Here is a 6,000-nt window from a genome sequence, read left to right on the forward strand (position 1 = left end):
GTAACAGTTTCAGGCATACAACATAATAATTTGATATTTGTATAATTTGCAAATATGTTTAATTTTTAAAACTTTTGTAAATGTTTATTTTTGAAAGAGAGAGAGTGCAAGCCGGGGAGGGACAGAAAGAGAGGGAGACACAGACTCTGAAGCAGGCTCCAGGCTCTAAGCTGTCAGCACAGAGCCCAAAGAGGGGCTTGAACCCATGGACTGTGAGATCATGACCTGAGCCGAAGTTGGGCGCTTAACTGAGTGAACCATCCAGGTGCCCCAAATACATTTAATTTTTTAAATAGTCTTTCTAGAGACACCTACTAAACTACTTACAGTGAAATATCATGATGTTTAGTACTCTTCAAAATAATACAGGGAGCGAGGTGGATGGGAATATAAATGAAACAGGATTGTCTGTGAGTTGTTAATTATGGGAAATGAGTAATTGGGTTCTGGCAATTCATTAAACTATTCACTTTACGTAAGTTTAAGGTTTTTTTTCATAATAAAAAGTAATGCAATCACCACCACCACCACCCCTGCCAAATTATAGCTCACTTTATAAACACATACTCACAGGAAAAAAAAAAGGGGGGGGGGAATAACAATACAAAAAATGAGTAGAGAAGCTAGAACAAGCAATCCTAAAATTTGTATGGAACTCCAAAAGACCCCGAATAGCCAAAGTAATTTTGAAAAAGAAAACCAAAGCAGGAGGCATCATGATCCCAGACTGTAGCCTCTACTACAAAGCTGTCATCATGAAGACAGCATGGTATTGGCACAAAAACAGACACAGAGACCAATGGGATAGAATAGACTCCAGAATTGGACCCACAAAAGTATGGCCAACTAATCTTTGACAAAGCAGGAAAGAATATCCAATGGAAAAAAGTCTCTTTAACAAATGGTGCTGGGAGAATTAGACAGCAACATGCAGAAGAATGAATCTAGACCACTTTCTTACACCATTCACAAAAATAAACTCAAAATGGAGAAAGGACCTGAATGTGAGACAGGAAACCATTAAAACACGAGAGGAGAAAGCAGGAAAACAACCCTCTGACCTCAGCCAGAGCAATTTCTTATGCAACACATCTCCAAAGGCAAGGGAATTAAAAGCAAAAATGAACTATTGGGACCTCGTGAAGATAAAAATCGTCTGCACTGCAAAGGAAACAATCAACAAAACTAAAAGGCAACCGAAGGAATAGGAAAAGATATATGCAAATGACATATCGGACAAAGGGCTGGTATCCAAAATCTATAAAGAACTCACCAAACGAAGTCCACACCCGAAAAACAAATAATCCAGTGAAGAAATGGGAAGAAGACATGAATAGACACTTCTCTAAAGAAGACATCCAGATGGCCAACAGGCACATGAAAAGATTTTCAACCTCACTCCTCAACAGGGAAATACAAATCAAAACCACACTGAAGTATCACCTCACGCCAGTCAGAGTGGCTAAAATGAACAAATCAGAAGACTATAGATGCTGGAGAGGAGGTAGAGACATGGAAACCCTCTTGCACTGCTGGTGGGAATGCAAACTGGTGCAGCCACTCTGGAAAACAGTGTGGAGGTTCCTCAAAAAATTAAAAATAGAATTACCCTACGACCTAGCAATAGCACTACTAGGAATCTATCCAAAGGATACAGGAGTACAGATTCATAGGGGTACATGTACCCCAATGTTTATAGCAGCACTTTCAACAATAGCCAAATTATGGAAAGAGCCTAAATGCCCATCAATTGATGAATGGATAAAGAAGTTGTGGTTTATATATATAATGGAATACTACTTGGCAATGAGAAAGAATGAACTATGGCCTTTTGTAGCAACGTGGATGGAACTGGAGAGTGTGATGCTAAGTGAAATAAGCCACACAGAGAAAGACAGATACCATATGTTTTCACTCTTATATGGATCCTAAGAAACTTAGCAGAAGACCATGGGGGAAGGGAAGGAGAAAAAAAAAGGTACAGAGAGGGAAGGAGGCAAACCATAAGAGACTCTTAAAAATTGAGGATAAACTGAGGGTTGATGGGGGGTGGGAGGGAGGGGAGGGTGGGTGATGGGCACTGAGGACGGCACCTGTTGGGATGAGCACTGGGTATTGTATGGAAACCAATTTGACAATAAATTTCATATTAAAAAAAACTGAGTAGAAATAAAGGTGAAAAAAAGACCACCTTTAATTCTACCAAAATCTGTTTTGTACATTTTTTATGGAATTATCCATGATGGCTATGATCATATTACAGTATAATTTTGATTCCTGCTTCCACTCTTCACTTTCTAGATAAGCCCATTAAATATTCTCTATAAGATAATGAGTCCCAAATTTATATCAACAGCCTGACCCTTTCTCCTAATTTCCAGACTATATATCCAATGTAGCTTGACATCTCCATTTGGGTGTCTAAAAAGCCTCTCAAATGTAACATGCCTGCAACTGTGTGTTCCTGATCTATACCCCCAAGTCCAAACAAATCCCCAGCCAGCTCCTCTTACTGTCTTCCTACCTGAGTTGATGGCAACTCGATTCTAATTGTTCAGGTTAACATCCCTGATGTCATTCTTGACTCTTCTCTCTCTCCGTATTTGTTCCTTCAAATTTTCGGTCAGCTTTTCACTTCGAAATATATCCAGAATTCGACCGCTTTTCACTATCTCCATTCCTAACTGGTATCTCTCTTGCCCGCCGGCCATTCTCAACAGAGGAGCAGAGAGTGAGCCTGTTAAATGATGTTTTATCATGTCATCACTCTATTCCAATGGTTCTCAACTGTGTGCTATTTTGCTTCCTTGGGGACATTTGGCAATGTCTGCAGACATTTTTCTCCGTCAAGACTGGTGGTTGGTGGGGGTGGGGTGCTACTGACGTCAACTAAGTATAGGTCAGAGATACTGCTAAACATCGTACAATTCACATAACAACCCGCCTCCCAAAGAATTATCCAGCCCCAAATGCCAATAGTGCTGAGCTTGAGAAACCTTGTGCCACTCAAAACCCTAAAGTGGTTTTTACATCTCAACTCTTACAATGGCCTAAAAAGCTTTGAACTTAACACAAGTCTTCTACTACACCATAGCTTTTAAGGCCCATCAGGGAAGCAGCTATTACTTCTTCTTAATTCCATGATTTAAATATTAAAGAGGAAATGAAATGTATTTAAGATTGTACTGTTTTTGCCTAAATTCCTACTTATGCCCACTAGGTGGAGCGCTTCACTGCTAAATAATACCACTGCCAGTTGCATTGGCGGAAAGGCCACAGCATTTCTGGGATAAGAGCAAGCATTCCCATAACGCTCCTTTTTAAAACAGATTTTGTTATATACGGTAAGAAGCAATTGTTTTTTTCACATTATCACCATACAATTTTTCAATTCAGTCAACGGATTAGCTCACAAAGAGTTTGTCTTCAAACAGATTGCTTTTGAATTCAGAAGTATTATTTTTAAAAGAGTTGCTTTAAAAATTTCTGTCTTGAATTTTTGGGCACATTTCTCTTTCTCCCTAAAGCCAGTACCACTTTTGCACTAAGTGCAACCTTTTTTAGGTCCTCCCTCCTTCTACCTGTGAGGGAGTTCCTGCACCCAGTACAAGGGCAACATAATAGGTCAAGGCATCAAGGGTTCTAAGTCAGAAGCCTACCAAGGCCGACTAAGAAATGTTTCTCAGAAAGATTTGACAGGGACACAACAGAGACGTGTTTGTCTATTTCAACAGCACGGTGGAGTCCCGGGGTTATATAATGCACAGCCTGTGTCGCCGTGAATGATGGTGGCCTGGGATTTGGAGGGCCCACTGGGCTGAATAGTATGCTCTGAGTCAAGCTATTGAATGTATTGGATGGCTCCTAAATGATCATTTCCCCGTAGATTTTGCTCAATTTTTGCACATTTCATGTGACATGGATTTTTCTTTGAGAGGGTTAAGACCTCCCTAATTCATTAGTAATGGCTCAGATCTGCCAGGTATCAGGAACTCACATGGGCTGGGGCATTCAGCTTCTATTCGAAGCTCCTCTTTTTGTTTCTTAATTGTCAATGCAGCTAGAAAAATCATTTCTCCCTTGCCTATGGGACAACCAAACTGCTAATAGAGTCTGCATTCTTATCACTTTCCATCATTTTCAAATTATCTTACAGTCTTTTCTAATATAAATTTTATTAACACAAGTTGACAGCTTAAAAATGGCCGCAGGAATTCAGATGAATCTTTTAGAAATCACTTCCAAGGAATGAAAGGCATTTTATAGAATGTTTTCTTTACATCACCTTGTGATTCCTTCAACATAACAGCACTGAGCAAACAGAAGCCACACGCAGGCTTCTGTTGTCATTGACTGCCTGCTCCTATGGTTACCAAGATGGGCCCGCAATGCCTGATTATCTATGTCAGTAAAGTGGCCTGGTTCCTAGACTATAAATATCTGTGTGGCTGTACAGAGTAGAGGGACAAAAGGGCATTTGTCAGTATTTAGTCTCTCCTTTGGGTAAAGAAATATGAGGATGTTGTGATACAAATTATTTTTAAAACATAAAGCAATATGTGTTGTCTGTGTTTTTTAAGTAACTGTTCTCAATCCACCTGTCTCCGAGTACCTTTTGGGAGCATATGAAGAGTGCAGAACAAACATTTGAATTAGGAATTGGGTGATGAATTCAGCTTGTGCATCCAGATCATCTGTGACAGGACATGCGATGAAAAGTCATGACTGAGACACTAAGACTCAACAGACAGCAGATTCCAAAGTGAGATGGGCCATCCTTGAAGACCTGTAGAAAGGAGGTCACTGAAAACACAGGACACAATTCTTCAACCCTTCCCCAACACTAAGGGTCTAAGAAGGTTGAGAGTGTTACCTAGGAGAAGATTTTTTTTTTTTAAAACAGCTGAGCTACAAGCCCTTCATCTTCTCAGAAGGAAGTACTTGGGGGGTGTAGCCCTTCAAAAAGGGGATCTCCAATGAGTTCACTTGAAGAACTTGATATGTTTCCTGCCACTGTGTGGACAGAATGGACTGGTGTGTGACTTCTCCCTAGAATATCGCGCATCTACTAGTTATGGCTGGCTTGACTAGCTTCTCCGATGGCCCTAACAAAGGAAATGTTGCCATATCAAGATTAATTTCCATTCGCAGAGATTATTGGGTCAAGGACGTCTGAGTAGTTTTTCCAAATGTGGGAAATGTGATTCAGCCGGCTTGGAGTTGTTCCAAATTTCGCCCAAGAGAGCTGCTTTGGGTGGGTAGGAGATGAGCAGTGAGGAGAGTCCAGCAAAGAATCTTCACTGAATAGGGCACCGGGGTGACTAAGTCGGTTAAGCATCTGACTCTTGGGTTCAGCTCAGGTCATGATCTCACAGTTCATGAGTTGGAGCCCCATGTCAGGCTCTGCACTGACAGGGAGGAGCCTGCTTGGGATTCTGTCTCTCCCTCTCTCTTTGCTTCATCTCTCTCTTTCTCTCTCTCTCTCTCTGGAAATAAATAAATAAACTGAAAAAAAAAACCTTCATTGAATAGTCAAGAGGAAAACCTGGGCTTTAAGGCCACACAGTGAGCCATAGGAAAGTATCTCGTCCAAGTCATGGGAAGTCCAACAAAAAGTTCCCAGTGGCATGGAGGAAGATCTCAAAAGAAGGTACCAGTGCTGCCACAGCCACCTGTTCCGTCACAAGGCATCAGCTCTAAATATTTGCCAAAACCAGAGAGTGAGGCCATCTTATAATAGTATCATTAAGAACTCCCACTCTGCTAACTCCCCTCGCATGTCCCTGCTTTGATGCTAGTTGGGTCAGAAACACAGGCAAGCCACAGAAGAGGACAAATGCTCAGTAGGAGGAAAGAAGGATCATGATCTCTCTACTGACTGCAAGTAGCGGGTCCACTGCATCCTCAGTTGAAGAAGAGAAGACATCTTAACTTTAAAATTGTAAAGTTTCCATTAATATGTGGGTGTGATAGCTGTCTCCAAAACGTAGCCCGCGAATC

Source organism: Lynx rufus, unplaced genomic scaffold, assembly GCF_022079265.1.
Source record: "Lynx rufus isolate CCGP_SWC_20201006 ecotype Redwood Valley unplaced genomic scaffold, mLynRuf1.p SCAF_9, whole genome shotgun sequence".
Classification (NCBI taxonomy): Eukaryota; Metazoa; Chordata; class Mammalia; order Carnivora; family Felidae; genus Lynx; species Lynx rufus.